The following is a 20,261-nucleotide window of genomic DNA, read 5'->3' as shown; positions in this document are numbered from 1 at the left end:
TTTAATTCAGATGAGTAAGCAGAATTATGCGAACACTTCAATACTAACTCTATATAAATAATCTTTCTTTTAACAGAAAATGTTTTGGGGGATTATGCATGTCAAAGTTTGAAGCATCAAACTCGAAGCTCTTAGAAATGGTGCAATTTTTAGACAAATGAAATTCATATAGCCCAAAATGAGGAAGTTAATAATTTCTTTCTAACTTTAATAACAGGCAATTTTGGAAGCATTTTATAAGAAATTTGTATAAGAATGCTTTTAGAATTATAGTGAAAGGACCCCTATTTTAATCGATGCTAGAAAGCATGATCTTTCAATTCTACTTACATAGAGTTAGTTTAGAAATTATCGTATTATTTTCGCAACCATCATTATTGGTAAAATGAGCCTTTTTATTTCGAAAAGTCAAAACATATTAAGAAACTAAAATGGTAGGTAAGAGTGAAATACCTGCTTAGTATGAGCAAATATGCACTACCACTTTTTTTTTATCAACGTGTTTTTCCTAAATATACCACTTTTTATGACTGGGCATTAATGGGTTAAGATAAAGCTAAATTTGAAGTTCTACAACTTTTTGTGTTAGGCTAGTTGTAAATTTCAAGCTTAATAATGAAGAAATAGAATTTATCCACTTTTTTTTTCACTATCTGAAATAATTGATTATTCGTTAAACAATATAGTAATAAAAATTTGAAATAAATATTAAAGAAGAATAATTTTTAATAATAAGAATAATTTCAAATATGAGTATTTGTAGAATTTATTAGTTTTTTTATTTTGTGTGTATGATTGTTAAATTTACAATACTATTTCTACTCAAAACAAAATTTAAATATAATTTGCTTAAGAAAAAGAAAATTAAAAAAAATTTTGTTTTTCACGTGTTCTGTAGAAAAATATATATTAAGAAACTTACCTCATTTCTGAAGTCAATAGAGACAGACTTATTCAATTATTAAACTTAATTTTTGCAAACAAATATATTTCGAAATTCACATATTAAACAATTTTCTAAAGTTATAAGTAATTTAGCAGTATAGGTAAAATTATATATACTAAAATAATTGCAAAATGATAAGTAATTAAAATTTTTAATTTCAGTTTGTGTGGCCGGGATAGCCTGTTTGGCAGGACGTTGGGCCCATGTCCAAGAGATTGTGAGTTCGATCCTTGTCTGCTGAAGACACCGCGGCGTGTACAAAACAGTGACTGGTGCAAGGTGAATTTGTTGGGGTAACAAGGTCCTCCAAGTTCGCATAACAAATCAATGAGTCGGAGATTGATCGTACTCTGAATCAGATCAAAATTACGAATTGATGGTGTGTGAATGTGTCCTTATGAAACAAGCTATGATGATTGTTGCCGAATTCTTGAACGTAGATGGAGTCAGTGGCAAACAAAAGGAACTTCAAATTGTCTTGTCAGTATTGACAAGTGGCATAAGACAACAACTCCAATTGCCATATGTAGACAAAAACTTTAAAACATTGCTTTTTATTTAAGTATTAGGCAAGCATTTTCATAAAGTAAGAATTATTATTCTATATGAAATGCACTTTTCTCGTATTTTGGACATAGGCTTTTGACAACATGATAAAATTTGTTAGTTTTCATATGGGATGTTTTGCCTCACCCAACTTATTTACAAAACATTGCGCTCTCAGGCTTCTAACTATTTCAATGATTTAAACTCTATGGTCGAGACAAAGATTCACAAAATGTACTTCGAAAGAATTTCCATCAGACATCGTAACGAATTTAGGAGGATAGAATGGCACTCATGTAATTTAATAAATGTATAGCAAAATTTCAAAATTTCTTTGAAAATCCCCTTCGGACAAACCTTTTTAAAAACATTAAATTATGGAATAAGAAAGGAACATTATGCATGTCATGACTTAACTAAAAACGAATAATTTCAAATTTAATTCACTTAAATTATGATTCTCAATTTTAACTTACAAGGGAGACTAGGGAAGTGTGACTCGCCAATTTTGAAATAAACTAGTGGGATGTATGCCTTATGAGGAATAAGTTTAGGGGGCAACATTCGTTTCGGTCCATAGAAAGTACTATGAGAGATAAAAAATGATTCAGTATATAGAAAAATCGGTATTTTATTACTTCAATGTAGACTATTAGTTATTGTATTTATCTCATGCTCCAATTAATTTTGAGGTACTTTCACGTACTATATAATGCATATTTATTGTCAAAATTCATTTCGAAAATTTTATATATCGTAGTTCTTTAGAAAAATCTGTTAGGTTAATTTAAAAAAAAAAATTGGCATAAATTTTTTTATATTTTTTTTCAAAACATTTTCCAATATAAAAACAATTGAGCAGTAATAAATTCCATTTATATGAGAGTCGAAATATAAGAGAGCATTTTTGAGGAAATCAAAGTCTTAAAAAAAGTGTATTTTCCAGAAATCAATGTATAATATATATATATATATACAAGATGTTTCTTTTTAAGCAGTATTTTGGCAATACTTGAAAAATATGTTTTGTTCCCTAGCTTATAATGAGGCAAAAGTTATTATATAATTATTTTTTAAGGTAGATCTTCGTTTATAAAATAAGTGTATTGAACTTAGTGTACTAATAGTCTGCATTGAAGTAATAAAATACTGATTTTTCTATATATTGAATTATTTCTTATTTCTCATGGAACCTTCTATGGGCCGAAACGAATGTTGCCCTCTAAAATTATTCCTCATAAGGCATACATCCCAGTAGTCTATTTCAAACTTAAGTGCAACTTAGTGCAACTTAATTCAACTAAACGTTTCTGCTTATTTGCATTTTTAAATCGCCAGTAATTCAATTAAATTGAACAAAATTGAAGATTTGATTTGTAGTTAAACATGTCAAATTCAAAATAAAAAATAAATAAATAACCTGTGTTTCAAAACACGCTGTATAATGCTTCTTAAACCAAAGAGTTGTGGTTAATGTCTCATTTTGTTTAAATGATACAAAAAGATGAAAACTTCCAGAAATTATTATGTATTGGAGATGGCTTATTTTGCAAATGAAAGTTACAAGCAATTTTAGCCTGGTTGGCAGGACGTCCGCTTAGTGTTCGCGAGAGCATCAGTTCCATCGGCAGAAAAAAATCCAACGAATTCCATCGGCCGAAGAATCCCCGTTTATTAAATGGTAACTGGTGTACGTTAAAACTGTCGGGTCACACAGCTCTCCAAGTTCCTATTAAAAAAACCAATATACTTCAGGGGGAGCCGTGATGGCTCAGGGGAAAGAGCTTTCACCTTCCAATGCGGCGAACCGGGTTCGAATCCCAGTGGATACGATTCCGCATCCGGCTTGCACCAACCACAGTGCTGACGTTAAATATCCTCAGTGATAGACGTATCATGGGTTAGAGTCCCCTTGCTGTCAAGCTAACTGTGAGAGGATTTCGTGGTCTTCCTCGTCATGTAACGCAAATGCGGATTAGCTCCATCAAAAAGTCCTCCATGAAGGTAAATTTCTACCAATACTCGATCCAGGAGTTCCCTTGTCTTCTGGATTGGGTTCGAAATTATAAGGCTACGGAGTTGAACATTAGTAGCCGTAAACCCATTAAATTGGGTCGGCTGCTCAACGACGGCTATAAAATAAAATAAAATACTTCTGGGGTACTGAACTGAAGATAGATCGTTTTCTGGTTCGGGTCAAAATTATCATCTATGGATGAATGGGCTGTCCCTGTAAAACGGGCTTTGACGTGTGTGTGGCTGAAGTTGTATTCTCGGCCATAAATGGCCCCATTGAAATAAAGACTAAACTCACCCTCTGCCACAAAAAATTCGCTTGGATTCCCATTGCAGGCATGCTGATATTGACAATTGGCATCAGTAACAGCAACAATTAATTTTAATCATCACATGTGGGACAAAACTGTGGAATTACTCTAAAAATTATTCTGTTAGTAAATTTGAATACTTTTTTAGTAAAACATTTAGAAATGAATATTTCAGCAGTCGTTAATTTTCATTCCGATTTCAATTTTAATAAATAAAAAGATTAAATTAATTGCAAAATAATTTAAAAATTAATTTAAAAATTATTCAATTACTATTAATTAACTATTTAATTATTATAATTTGTTAATTTTAAGGCACCTTATCTGCCTGGTTATTTTTGAAACACATTAAAATTTTTGCAATTTTTGACTCAAATAAACGTTTTAGATTAAAACAGTAATTTAGTTTCCAGACAATGAAGTAATTTAAAATTCACAAAGAATTCTTGAGGATTTAATAAAAAAAAAAATTTGCTTTCTTTTTTTTCAGAATACTCTGTAAGAATGTTGTGTATTTTTCTACTTTTTTTTCGCTAAAAGAAATTTGTGTAAGGAAAGATCACGTTGTGCTTTAGCAGTCATTTCCTCTTTATCAATGATTCTGCAATCTGATTAAGAAAAGTATTTTCTCTACAAAACTTGAGCGAATTCAATTTGGAAAGGTATCGTGAAACTACTTACAAGTGAAATTGAACTTAAAACTACGCTGATAAATCTCAAAGACTAAGGAATTAATACTGCTACAGAACATTTTGAAGCATAAAGATGCATTTTCAAAAATTGCAAAATTCTGTTTTATTAAGCTGTTATAGTTGAAGATATTAATAAAAGAAAATGTTAAGCTTTGAGAATTAGAGAATTTTGAACTATTTCTTTAATCTTTTTCCATTAAGAAATACTTATTTAAAAACATTTTATATACTTAAAGTCAGATATGAAAAAATTGGAAAGTTTTCAAAATTTTACTTAACATGTTATGCTCTGGTATTGCAAGATATGAACGAATAAAAATCTTCTTGATGGTAGACATTCGAATAGTTATATTATAAATATAATATATTTAAAAAAAATAAAAAGTAATGGAGTTCCCTGCAAATTTTTTGCAAAATAATCCATTTATTAAAGTAGTAAATCCTGCGATAAATCAAGTAAAAATAGTACTGAAAAAAATAAGAGCTACTTCGTTCATTAATGAATAGCATTTCATTCTACAATCACTTAAATTATTTCTCGTTCTATATATTTCCAAGTTTTAATCAGAAATAAATTTTAAAAACTTTTCAAAAATGAAATTAAACATTTATTTCCAATACACATTGACTTAATTAGATGTGTAATGAGAGAAAAAAAGTAATTAAAAATAATGAAGGTTACATTTTGAGTTACTAAAGAGCATTTTTTATGGTATATAATACATATTAAATTAGCTAGAATCTAGCATTGATAGGCTTGGAGAGTAATGTAATAAATATTGAAAAAAGTAGAACATTTTTAATAAATATTTATAAAAAACTATTTCGCTTGGAATTTTCGTAGGATAAACCAGCTTTATAATGTTATGCAAAATTTTATTGATTCTAAAGTAAATTAAGAAAAATATACTTAACTAAGTAATTTATTAAGTATTAAAAAGGTTCAATATTTCGTAAGCCCACTTGACTAAAGTACTGAGTAAAGTACCACATTTTGAAGGTCTGTTATGTGAAAAAAAAATGAGTTTGCTTTGAAGAGCATGTTTATTTAATTTTCTTAACTTAAATCCTTATTTGCGAGTTACAAAAAGGGCACAGAAATCTATTTTATTCCTTTAAAATAAATTTCTAAGAATGAAAAGAAAACTAAATCAGCAATCCTAAGTCGAAAATCTTGATGATCCCATCAAAACATTTTGAAGGCTTATGATCGTTTTAGTGTGATTCATGATGGTTCAACATCATTTGATGGTTACCATCATCAAACAATTTTTATTAGGCGTTCATGGGCTTTCGTATGCCAACAAACTTCCCTCATTCCATAATGGAAAATTCCACTTCAATACTATGGTGGTAAACCATCAAGAGAAATATGATTCTCATGGACCAACAATCCGTGATGGTCCATTGGTTCCTACTATACATTTCCATGATGTTTTAATGGGAATTCTTGTTGGTTCTCAGGAATATACCATCAAAACAATTTGGTTTTTTTTAAGCTGGACCATCATAAATCAGTCCGAATTCCTACATTGGGATGATGGTTGTTCATGATCGTTCCAACATTTGATCCATTTGATCTCTAAGAAACTATGATGGAAATTTTTGACGGTCCAACATGAACAAACTTTCAAAACAAGTTGCTATTCTTATATTGAACCATCATAAATCAGTTCGAATTCCTACATTGGGATGATGGTTGTTTATGATCATTCCAATATTTGATCCATTTGATCTCTAAGAAACTATGATGGAAATTTCTGACGGTCCAACATGAACAAACTTTCAAAACAAGTTGCTATTCTTATATTGAACCATCATAAATCAGTCCGAATTCCTACATTGGGATGAGGGTTGTTCATGATTGTTCCAGCATTTGATCTCTAAGAAACTATGATGGAAATTTCTGAAAGTCCAACATGAACAAACTTTCAAAGCAAGTTGCTATTCTTATGTTGGACCATCGTAAATCAGCCAGATTTCCTAATTTGCGGTGATAGTAACTTATGTTGGTTACATAAAAAACATAGTAGTTTAGGATGGAATTATTAATGGTTACCATCAAGTTTATGTTGCTCCATTAATGGAAAACCATCAAAAATTTTGAATTATGTTGGAAGAGAAAACAGAGATGGAAAATAATTAATCAAATAACTAAAAAAATAGCGAAAATTACTTTCTTCCGACAATTGATAATAATCTCTAACTCTCAGATATGTTCAACACTCATATTAACTCTTTTAACTCTACACCGTTTCCAATCTATATGAACCTACTTAACATCTGGCCAATATTTTTTATTCCTTCCAATAGAATCTAGTGAGGTTATAGAAATAAAAAAAAATCTTAGTCTCAAAGGAAGTTGAGGATACGATGAAATAGTTGCAAAAACATTAAAAATTCTCGCAAAAAATCACGTCGATACTCTAATTTAATTATTCAATAATTTACGGATGAATGGCATATTTCCAGATATTTTGAAAACATCAATCATTTTTCCAAGTTATAAGAAATGTGACATAAATGATATGTCTAATTATAGAACAATTTTAGTTTTAAGCAATTCATCTAAAATCTTTGAGAAACCAATATATGAGAAATTATTTTCCTTCTTGAGTTGCATAAACTTCATATCTAAAATTTACTACGGATTTATTTACTCCCTAAGTACAGGAAATACATTAATAGTGCTTAAGAATTTCTTTTACAACAGTGCGGCGGAATAATTTTACCATTGTAGCATTATTAGATATCTCTAAGACGTTTTATGCTGTCGATAACGAAACATTATTAAGCAATTTTATTCTGTGTACAAAGTAAATTTCACGACTTTTTTAAAATTATTTTTATCTATCCGAAAATAATGCTGAAATATCAATAATGTGTTAAGCAATAAATGTATTGTGAATAAAGGGTTCAATTTTAGGCAAACTACTATTTCTTATTTTTATTAACAATTTCTGTTATTAAAAGCTCCACTATATATCTTTTGCAGATGACACAATACTCATCAAATAATATAAAAATCCTAGAAAGTGAAATTAATGACAATCTTAACAAGATTCTAGTTACGTTAATTCATAATTTTTTGAATCGATAATTCTTTGAATACCGACTCCAAAATTTGTGTTTTTCAAACTTACTAACAACAATTAAATGCATCTCAAATATAACTTATCACTCAAATACTCGCGAAAAAGAAATAAGTGGCTCGTGTGAGAAATTAGAACACGATAAAATTCTTGGGTGTACATTCTGACTCAGAACTTAAATTAAAAACGCATAAGAACACACAATAAGAAAATTAAGATTCATCTTGAGCAGATTTTATTATTTAAAATTTAAAGTAGATTGAAAATTTCGTCCAAATTTAGCTTAAGCATGAGTATCTTTAATGGCTTATCAGTTTGGGGGTTATATAACTAAAATACTTAATATTCGAGACATATTTATTAAATTCTTATTAAATAAAAATGAACAAATTGATCAAAGCTCTAACAGTTGCTTAACGTATTAACGATTTGCAATTTATTGTGTTACAAACTATGTCTACATATTTTCAAATAACCAAACGCTTACAGTAAAAAATAAAAGAGAACTAGCATGAAAAACCCAACCAAATNATATATATTGTGTGTGTATTCAGTCCCTGGTAAAATTTTTAGACGCACTATGTGATTCTATGTAAAATCTTAATTATCAGGTGATAATATACAGCTTTATTGTTTTTACGATGCTGAAACCAGTTTGCACTTGTTTACATTCGTGCATCTGTTGGTTAACATTGCAATGCAATATGTTAAAAATAAATATAAATAGGAAATATGTGAAAAATCTCCTGAATAAAAACCCATTACATATATGTTTAAGCATAAAAGTATTGCATATAATCTCGGATAAAATATGTAATTATTAAAAAAATACTGTGTGTCTAATAATTTGATCTAATTAATACAATACAATATTATAATACCAAATATAATGAATATTTCATGTTTATATAGTATATCATCTAATTTATCCAATCGTCGAATTTATATTATATATCGCCTAATTTAACCAACTGATACACGAACTCAAGCCGGTTTCTGTTGCATAAAACATTAAAGCTGTATTGCATCACCTGATAATTAAGATTTTACATAGAATCATATAATGCGTCTAATAATTTGGCCAGGGACTGCATACATATCGGTGATTCTTTTTAAACATGACAATTCAGATAAAAAAATGTCTTCAAATTTAAAGTCTTCAAAGTAATCTAAACATTTTTTTGTATACTTCTCAAGTTACACTTGTTAATATATTACAGACAGCAGTGTAGTTTATTGACATTTGCTCGAGAGAAAAAATAAAATAGAAATTCACAAAATCTTGAATGCCCGGAGAATGACATATTAGCTTGGAAGTTTAAAAAACAGTCATTTTAAGTTAATAGTAAGTAACTCAACTTAAGCCTTTATGTTACAAGGATCATAAATTGCTTAAATTAATTCTTTTTATCCACAGTAGAGAGAATCAAAAAACATTTTGATGCTAATATGTACAGAATAATATTGTGTATAATAATCAATTATTAAATAAATAAATAACTTTGATTACATCCAAGCATATTACAATCATACATAAACTTGGTATTAGGTTAATATTTGCTTTCCTTCCTTTCAGTATTAGCAGTTAAAAAAAATTCTGGTATAAAAATTTCCCTTTAATGTCCTGGCATTCATAAGCCAGGAAAATGACACCCAGGATAATGACAAATTTGCCATTTTATAGCGTATAAATTTACTTAAATTTAATATTTTGGCTTAAGATGTTTGTATTCCGCAAAAAACAACAGGATTTCTTAAAATATCTCAGATAAAATCATATAGTTTATGTTATTAATGATTTCAAGATGCCAGGAAAATGACAACAATTAAAATGATGACAATTCTTGAAATGATGAAAATTTTTTGAAATAGATTTTGAACCAGTAAAGATTTTTGGTTCTTTATTCATGCAACAAGACATGTTCATATAGGAGGGTATCTAATCAATCTATTAGCATAAGATATTGTTTGCTGGCTCTATCTATTTTGGTTATGAACCACTAAATAAAAGTAGCCAGGAAAATGACAGATTTTCATGGGACAAACAAATTATTGACAGAAAAAATTATTTTAAACGAAGTTTTAGTAAACAATACCCTCTGCGTATATTCTAGAAATGCTTACATAGGATTAGATGAAAAAAATTAGATTTTGAAAAATGTATGGGAAGTTTTGAAGCTAGTTATTATTGGAAATATTGTCTGGTACATGCCAGAAACAGGAAATTTTGATGTTCAATTAAATTTCTTTAACTATACAAAACAGTCAATGCTTGTGCAAAGTCATTTTAAAATGCTAGCTGCAATGGTATTTATTAATTTCTATAAAAGAAAAGTTTTTTTAGCATTATAGTATTAGATCTTGGAGCAAGGGACAGTGAATAGTCACATTTCGTGAGAATCACCCATATATTATATATATATAGTTTTTCTGTAATTTTTTCCTGCAGTTGTTTTCTTTTATCCACTGTATTGTTTCCTTTAAAAAAGGATATAAAATGAAGGGAGATTTTTCCAGTACTACACTGAGTTTTTCAACAATCACTCAGAAGTTTCTTGTAAGCTTTCCTTTACCAATAAAGCTTGAATGCTGGACTCTAGTTCTGTCCCACTACGATTTAAAAGTTCTAGCTATAACAACAAAACCTTCTCGAACGAATATTTCGAAACCTTTCCGGATTTTTTTCTTCTTTTTTAGCCTTAAGTGTGAAGGGTTCTTCTTGTTAGAAAATATCAGGGTTTTATTCTAGGGAGCTAATCGCATTTCTTCTCCCAACGGCAGCCCTTATTTGTTTCGTTCGCGCCCCTGATTTCCTTTTTCTATGATCTACAACAAAGCATGACCCTTTCCTCAAACGTCTCTCTTCTAGACAAGATGAGGGGGCTATACACAAATTGAATTCGGTTTTCGTTGGAGAAGAAATGGAATTTAAATGTTCAGGGTGTTTTCGAAACTATTTCGCCAAGAAAAATAAAGGGTTTATGTGTAAACAACGTTATTATTTTAAATTTATCAATGATAACTTTTGCCATAAAATTTAAATGATCTTTAGAATGGACACAGGTATTGTTTTTGAAAGAGCAAATGACACTCGGAATTTTGAAAATTCATCAAAATTCCACTATTTGCTTTTTTTAAATATGAATTAAAATTATTAAACAACAGTATTCTAAAATATTAAAGAAATTTCTATTTTACTAAGTAATAAGTAACCAATCTTGTTCAAATCGGAGTTTTCCTAAGGGAGTTAAAATAGTTTGAATTTATAAAGATCTATATGGGTCATTCTCATGAAAACTGTCATTTTTCAGTTCATAAAATCCCAAAAAAGTAAAGTGAATAAAAAGCTCTGAAACTTTTTATATTAATAGAAATATGTAATGGCATTATAAAGAAAGTATATATCCTATAAATTATACTTAATATTTAAATTAATTAATTTTTTAAATAATTAATTTATAATTAATTAATTTATAATAATTAATAATTAATTAATTAATTTAATAAATAAATTAATTAATTTAATAAATTAATTTATTAATTTTTTAATTTATTTTTCAAATTAATTAATAAGTAAATTAATTATTTTCACTATTTAAAAAGTGAGGGAATGACACTAATAGTGAGGGAATGATATTTTATTTTAATACATGTTTTTATCTAAGTTACATCTACCTAAAGTTTGAAAATGATAACATACTAAGTATATCTAATATTTATTATAATTTAGTCTTATATATTTAATAGTTTTTACAGGTTTGGGAAATAAAATTGGCTGGCACGATTGAACAAAAAAAAATTTAATAATATACTCATCTTGAATCATTCCCTCACTTCAGCGTCATTCCCTCACTTTATACACTAGTGAGGGAATGACGAATTCAATAAAATTTAAAAATAACAGTTAGGCCTAATTAATTTCTGAAGTCAATCACATACAATTATATTCATACAAGAAAGCAACATATAATTATCCACTTTCTCGATGAAGTTGTATTTTATTTTACTCTAAAAAATGACATGAGGGAATGACAAATGTAAAAAATTTTACCTGGTTTGATTCATTCAAATTTATTCCACAGCAAAGCTTCTTTAAGTTGAAGATGGAAACATACTGCAATTTTGTTCTATGATGCCAGTTGTTAACTTCTGAAGTTTTTATTAAAATATTTTTATTCTAAGAAGATTGCAGGTGATAAGAACATTGTTGTGAGGGAATGACGCGAAACACTGGGGACAAAGTTTAAAATAGTGCTGTGTTAATATTTTTATCAGAAATTAAATTTAAAATTGATTTTCTGAATTCTATATCTCAGTATTCTGAAATAAAAAACACGAATTTGTAAAAAAAAATTTTTTATTTCAGAAACAATTTTTTTCTTTTTTTAATTCAGCAGTGGGGACAAGTTAGGGAATGACATATTAGTATATTTTAATTACTTAAAATAAATAAAAAATAAAAATTGATAATTTTATTTTTATTCTTTTGTTAGTTTGCATTCTGAAGGACACCTTTCCTGAATTTTTTTTTTCGTAAGCTGTAAAACAAAAATAAAATATACTGGAGACATGAAAATGACTGTTTTTGCGAGAATGACCCATATATTAATAAGCATTTCTCGTAAACAAAATTGGTTTTTCTCGTAATAGAATTTTTCAATATTCTCGCAATTTTATAAAAATTGCACTTTTTTTGTTTTGAACGTCTGCTGTTATCTTAAGGCTGTTTTTTGAAGTCCACGTCGAAGTTTTCGCAAATAATAAGGCTGTTTTTCGAAAATTATTGGGCTTGATTTTCGAAGTCTCCGTATTAAAAACAAATAATGCTTTTTCACTAATAATACGCTATTTTCATAACTTTTGTGAGTTTTCAACAGTTATTCGTAACTATTAGATAAAGTTTAACCTATATTTAGGTAGAGACCTCTATGCTAGGTAATTCTGAAAATTGCATAAAACGTCAATAGGAAGAGTAGACACAGATTTCTGAAAATAAAAAAATTATCTGGGCTCAGAAAATTTTTTAAGAAAATTTACAAGTTTTCATAATTTTTATCTAGGTGAAAAAATCTTACCAAATCGGCAAATGCTCTGTAACTACGTTCTCTAAGCTATTTTAAATTCAGAAAAATACATATATATATATATATATATATATGGGTGATTCTCACGAAGCATGACAATTCACTGTCCCTTGCTCCAAGATCTAATACTATAATACTAAAAGAACTTTTTTTTGAAAAAAATTAATAAATAGCATTGCTGTTAGCATTTTAAAATGACTTTGCACTAGCATTGACTGTTTTGTATATTTAAAAAATTTAATTGAATATCAAAATGTCATTTTCCTGGCATGTCCCAAACAATATTTCCAATAATAAGTAGCTTCAAAACTTCCCATAAATTTTTCAATATCTTATTTTTTTATCTTAACCGGTGTAAGCATTTCTAGAATATACGCAGAGGGTATTGTTTACTAAAACTTCGTTTAAAATAATTTTTTCTGTCAATAATTTGTTTCTTCCATGAAAATCTGGCATTTTCCTGGATACTTTTATTTAGTGATTTATAACCAAAATAGATAACGCCAGGAATTAATATCTTATGCTAATAGATTGATTAGATACCCTCCTATCTGAGCATGTCTTGTTGCATGAATAAAGAACCAATTTTCTGGCTCAAAATCTATTTCAAAACATTTTTCAAGATGATTAGGTTTTTGTGTTGTCATTTTCCTGGCTTCTTGAAATCATTAATAAAATAAGCTACATAAATTTATCTGAGTTATTTGAAGAAATCCTGTTGTTTTCTGCAGAATATGAACATCTTAGGCAAAAATATTAAATTAAAATAAAGTTATATGCAATAAAATGGCGAATTTGTCATTTTCCTGGCTTATGAGTGCCAGGACATTGAAGTGTTACCAGAAATTCTTTTTAACTGCTAATACTGTAAAGAGGGAAAACAAATATTAACCTAATACCAAGTTTATGTATGATTGTAATATGCTTGGATGTAATCAAAGTTATTTATTTATTTAATGATTGATTATTATGCACAATTTTATTCTGTACATATCAGCAACAAAACTTTTTTTGTTTCTTTCCACAGTGGATAAAAAGAATAAATTTAAGCAATTTATGGTCCATCTAACATAAAGGCTTAAGTTGAGTTACTTACTATTAACTTAAAATGACTGTTTTTTAAACTTCTAAGGTAATATGTCATTTTCCTGACGTTCAAGATTCGGTGAATTTCTATTTTATTTTTTTTTCTCTAGCAATTGTCAATAAACTACGCTGCTGTCTATAAGATATTAATAAGTGTAGCTAAAGAAGTATACAAAAAAATTTAGGCTATTTTAAAGACTTTGAATTTTAAGAAATTGTTTGGTCCGAATTGTCATGTTTCGTGAGAATCACCCATATATTAAATTATAGCTTTGACTCAAGTGTAAGGCTTGGACTTTATTATTTTCCTTGGCAAAATTCTTTGGAAGAAATACTATTAAAATCCTTTAAGGGGTCACAGTACCCAAAACATAACAAAATATCGAGAAAAAATTTATTGCTTATAATAAAACTTCAAACTATTTCAAATGCACTGAAAAAAAAAACATCTCTCTATCTACATTTTTAAAAAAAGTTATGAATGATTTTAGATTGTTCTAATGCAGAAACTTGCTCAGCAGACAGACTTTAAAGTGTTTTTCTCATAGATGATGATTTTGTGTTTTAATCTTATTTAAATCCGTAAGGAATTTTTTCTGTTTAAGAAAAAGCTTTGAAGTAAACTTTTTGTATCTTGTGTAATACACTTATTTAAACTGTGCATGGAATAAGCATTTTATGATGTATTAAAATTTTTACAGCATGTTATATATACAAACAGGAACTTTTAACCTTTTTCTTCAATTTCTTTACAAAATAATCTATATAAAATATTCTGATTGATATATCAACAAATGAATGCACAAAATTGTTAAGATGAATATTGTAAGCCCTAAGAAAAAAGTTTTTTGAAAATATGTTAAAATAAAAATGGCTTAGCAATTTAAAAATTTTGAATTTCTTCAGTTTTTTTAAAAATATTAAAAAAGTTAAACAGTTTAATTATTCTTTGAAGATAAATTATTGATTATAAGTTAAATGAGCATGTAAAGCATCCACAAATTGAATGATTATACCTTTATTTAAAAAAATTGTTACAAAGGTACTTAAATATTTTCAATTTAGAGAAAATATTTAACACAGAGAAAAATCATAAAAATCAGCCAATAATTCCTAATTTGTTCAAATAGTTTGAAACCATAATTCAGCTTTAGAGTAACTTTTCAAATATTAAAAAATTAGATCAGACATGCGCTCATTTTTACAAAACTGTCGCTTTTCTCCCCACAATTAGCGTACAGGGTGATGACTTAAGGCGGAAAGTCTTGAATAACTATAACACTAGTTAGAAAAATAGTCACTAAAAAGAATTGGGGTGACAGAGCCTTCGAAAAAAGCCTTAAGTAACGCTATTGTGAAGCATTTGAAATACGGAGTAGAAACTATAAGTTTGAGTTAAATTCCGTTTTTCTTATCACTAAATTACTTTTTTTTACTTTTATAGCATTCTTATTTGAAATAAAGGGAATTGTTTAATTATTTTTGCTCCGTTATCAATAAACTTTCTATTTATCATGTAAATCCTGTTCAATCTTCCTCATATTTTAAGATAAGTTCAGATTGATTGATGAAAGAATTATATGGATGAATTTAGTATCCACATAGCCCTTTTCGCTCGGAAGAATTCGGAGCTTTTAAGTTTTTTTTTTTTTGAGCTATGGAGATAAACCAAATAATTTTTGCTCCATAAAATAGGAATTCAATTCTATTAAGTAAATTCAAAGAGTTTACTGATATTATGAATGAGAGCTTTCCATGTCAAGAAGTCATTTAAGTTTTATTGTTTAGCCTCGTAGCATAACCAATGCGGGGCCGCAGGTATATTTAAGTCTTGCAGGCAAAATAAATCAAATTTTAATATTTTTAAAAATCTTTTTATTTTGTAGACAAAATTATTCTAAGATAAAAAAGTGATTTCTGTTTTTTTGATCTTTCTTTATTCCTGTATTTTCATATTGCAGAATTTTTAATAACATGATTTTGATGACTTATTAAAAAATTTGTAAGAACTTGACCCAAGTGTTGTAATAAATGTTTATGCTATATCTGAGTTTTATTTCAGTTTTTAGAACAACGTGCAAAATGCAAAATTTATATTTTTTAATTTCTCATGTTTTGGAATGTTTTAATATTTATTTACTAACTAGTTTATTTAGTTTACTCAGTGTTCAGTCCATTTTTTAGAATTCCATTTTTAATGTTTATTTATTTCAAAAAGCTTAAAATGATTGAAATATCGATTATTTTTCAGTTTATTTTCATGATCACATAGTTTTCTTTTATCTAATGAATAAATTTCTAACTAATAACTTTTAATGCTTTTAAAAAACTTTCGTTTAGTAATGCAGCTATTTCATCACATATTAAAAAACATTCCTTTTTTTCAAAACTTACTGATCTACAAAGTTTGATATTTAAATACAAATATTGTAACACACGTTCTGTAGATAAATTTTAGAATTTTCCCATAATGTTGCTAATCAATATAGAAGTTTCTGCTACTGAGTTGTAAATAATACGAATTTCACTAAATAGCCACTTTAAATTAGAATTGAGAAATTCTAATTGGAATTTTTTTTTTCAAATAAATGACGGAAAGATCAGTTAAGAACTTGGAAAGTCACATTTAATGCTTTTAATTACGCAAAATGATTACTTACTTTGAAAGGGTGTGGTTTTCAAATTTAACCTCAAAGTAAACAAAATAATATTAAAAAAAATCAAATCACCTTGATAAACTGTTCTGCTAGAGCCAGATTAAAATAATTTCGAAAATTTAGGTTTTTTATTTTTCGAAAAAGAAAAATCCCTCCCTCTCAAAGAGTTAAGGCGTAAGATATCCTTTTCCAGCGTTTCTTAACCGGAGGCAGAGATAAATCAGGTGATCGCGAAATTAGAAGTAACCAACATATATCGTCAGACTCAAATCAAAACGCATATTTTAAAGAGAATATTTACATTACATTTTGCTTTGTTACCTATTTAGTTACCGGAATCGTTGAGTTTCTTTTATAAGAAGTTTGTCTATACGCGGTTAGAAAGAGATAAAAAATTTTTTTTAGACCGTAACAGGTGAAACCTGCATTTAATTTTTTAACAACAGCATAGACGAAAAGATTTTTTCACGAAAGAAAGATATTGCAAAAACAATTAATATCTGTCTGTGATCAAATCTCTGTATAGACTTAGACTTTAAAACCAAAGTGTGAAATGCAAAATTATTATACATGATACACATGATACTTCAAACAGTGCCCCCCTGAGCAGCAATGGCTCAGGAGATCCAATGAGGTCAATCGGATTTGATTCCCAGCAATGGCTGGTCGATACGAATCAGCATCAGGCTTGCACCAACCACAGTGCTGACATGAACTATTCTCAGTGGTAGACGGATCATGGGTCCTTTTGCTGTCAGGCTAACCCTGGGAGGTTCTCGTGGTCTTCATCGAAGGATAAGTGGTCGAAGGATAAGTTTTTCTTAATACTTGATCCGGGAGTTCCCTTGTCTTCTAGAATGGATTCAAAATTACAAGGCTACGGAGTATAACGTTAGTAGTTGTAAATCCAACAATTAGGTTGGCTGTTGAGCGACAGTTATGTATAAAACAATATAAACCAGTGCCCCCTCTTATTTTTACTAAACAGTTTGAGCAAGGGGTCATAAACTTTTCATTTCTCATTACGAATTATACGAACAATTTATACGATTATCGAGAAAAAATTTATACGAACTTGAGAAAATACTACAGCACCAATGCATCACATTTGATAGTATTAAAATTCGTAATAATTTCAATTGGGATAGTTTGTTTAAGTTTATTGTCACGAGAGCCTGAAATAGCTATACTGCGCCAGTCACTAGGCTTATGTAAGGTAATAAGGCCTTACGGAATCATAATAAAAGCCTAGTACATTTTTTAAAGTAAAATAAAAATATAGTCTTATTGATAAGATAGTAATGATAAAGTTCGACTCCCACTTTTAGTAAAAGTACAAAATTACTGTTAAGTAGATCAAGTTGTATGAAATAGATGGTAACAAAACACTATTTTTAAAATATGTAATTTTGATTTTTTGCAAATTTATTAATTATAACTTTGAGCTAATGTTTAAAAAATATACTATCGTTATTAAAGCAAAATATAATCATATTTTGAGAATGATATTAATTCTCAGACGCAAATATTATTTAAATTCCTTTCAGAGGAATTTTCCAAACTTTGTATTAGACGCGTGGTATTTATACCAAAAGAATTTCAATAAGTAGCTGAGCCTTTTTCAAATAAAAACTACGTTCGAATAAAAGAAAATGTATTTAATTTAAAGAAAGAATCAGACAATAAAATCCATCTAAATTGCTTTTTGATATCACATTTGTATCCGCAACCTTTTCCAGACATTCCATAGATTAAGTTCCATTGTTTTTATTCTTTTTTGGTAATCTTGCCTGGGGTGATTCTAAGCATGTGACTAGATTAAGAGAATATTATTCACCTGAATAAATTTAAAATGTATCGTCGAAGCTCTGGTATCAGGAATAAATCACGGAGAAAAACAGCCTCGATCAAAGCCCAGAAAAAGAGCACCAGGAAAAAGCGCCACTAATTATATGAATTTCATGACCCTTTCAATTTGGCCGTTAAGCCAGAGTTTAATTTTGTTAAATTTTTATTCAAATATCAATTCATATTTTTTAAAAATTCATTAATATGCAACGACTAATATGAACCTTACATGAAAGAACTGTTAAAAATTATAAAATAATTTATCTCCCATAATTGTATTATTTTATGTAGTGAATCAATAAACACCAGTGGCACATTGAATTAATCTCGTAACAAGCTAAAATTATTAATAATGGTGAGGTGTTTCCATATAATATAATTATTTTTTTCAAATCACTACTTGAAAAGTAATCTTTGTACAATTATATTATATTGCAATGCAGCAAATATAATTATTGAAATAGGGAATGTTTATTCTATGTGGTAATTTAATATTCAATAAGGTAAAAATAAAGAGCGTGAAAAGATTCCCACCCCAAAATTTAAATTAATTCTTTCACATAAAACATTTTAAAAACAACTGAATTCGATAAATTCAGACTACAAAGCATTAGTGCAATAAGTTTAGATTTTTTTTTGGCCGTAAATTGTCACGATCGAAATCATAAATCCTGTAAATTGTCTTTCCTACTGTATTGTTGCAAATGCATTGCATTGCTTTCCCACTGCATTGTCCTAAAAACAAATATCGAATTTTTTGTGATTTTTATTTTGTTTTCATTTAATTCAGTTTTTTTTAGTTATTTTTCAAAAGCTTTGGTCATTTTAGTTCTCATTAAAATTTCTAAATGTTACTTTATTCCCAATTTTTACAAGCTTTATTTAATAACTTGCTTAGGTGTCCTGGGTACCATTGTTCTACTTTTTAATGTCAAGTAAAATAAACAAATTTAAAACATTATTCTAAAAAAAAATACATAACGCATCAAGTATTTGCATGAATTCCCAAATAATACAGCGCCTATAAGTAAAAGGTGCCTTTTTATTTAAAATGATCCCAAAAACTTTCCTTCCTGAAGTTCAGTTCGAAAATACTAATACGACAGGGATAAAATATTACTCCATCTAATACATTTGAGTTAAAAGAATTTTTTTTGTAGCGTGTAGCTTCACGGAACATTACGTTTAAACATATCAAGTCCAACAAGCACTACGACAGAATATTGATCGAAATATGGAAATTCATAAGAGATGGTCGTTCCAAATTTGAATACCTCGATCTAATGTTAAGGAGGACTAGCCAAGGGAATTATGCGAAGCGTGCTACAAATCTGACGGTTCTGGACCAATTTTATCATAAAGTTTCCCCGGAGTAACTCAGAAATTATATTATTGAATATTTATTTGATTTCTTCCATATTACTAATGGATTCTATTATTGGAATACTTGTTACATTTTAAAAACATTTAGACCAACATTTGCATGGAAACTGATACTGAAAAATATTCGCCATTTTTTAAGGCTAGAATTGGTCAAATAGACAAAGATTTAGAATTGGATTCAAGTTTAATTATTTGCTAATTTTAAAGGATAATTATTTTGAATGCCTACTGAAGAATTAAATAATAAACTTATAGTATTTTGTACTAACAAAAATTAGAAAATAAAGCGAGTAAAATTAGAGCTACAGAATATCATGCTACAATATTAAGTTTTTTTGTTTATTTTGAACAAAATTATCTAGGCTTTTTTTTTAACCACATTCTGCAATTAATGTTTTAAAATAAAACTTCAGAAATATAAAGCAGATTTTAAAAATAATGTTTACAAATTTCTTGAAGACAAATTAAAGCAAATTTGTTTCTAAATTTTTAGTTGTTATTTTAAATAGATTTTAACACCAACAATTGCATTGAAATTCCAGATGCAATTCAAATGCGTTATTCTGCGTTATATATATATATATATATATATATATATAT

The 20,261-nt window shown here is 28.1% G+C and overlaps 1 protein-coding gene across 1 annotated transcript in view; it reads right to left on the bottom strand.

Moving 5' to 3' along the window:
- The window catches only part of LOC107455558 (uncharacterized), a 254,805-nt gene that overhangs the window by 55,870 nt on the left and 178,674 nt on the right, over positions 1–20,261 (bottom strand). The gene's annotated exons all lie outside the window — the stretch shown is intronic.

This window comes from Parasteatoda tepidariorum, chromosome X1, assembly GCF_043381705.1.
Source record: "Parasteatoda tepidariorum isolate YZ-2023 chromosome X1, CAS_Ptep_4.0, whole genome shotgun sequence".
Lineage (NCBI taxonomy): Eukaryota > Metazoa > Arthropoda > Arachnida > Araneae > Theridiidae > Parasteatoda > Parasteatoda tepidariorum.
Note: the sequence above shows the minus strand (reverse complement) of the source record. Positions and strands in the feature narration are given on the sequence as shown.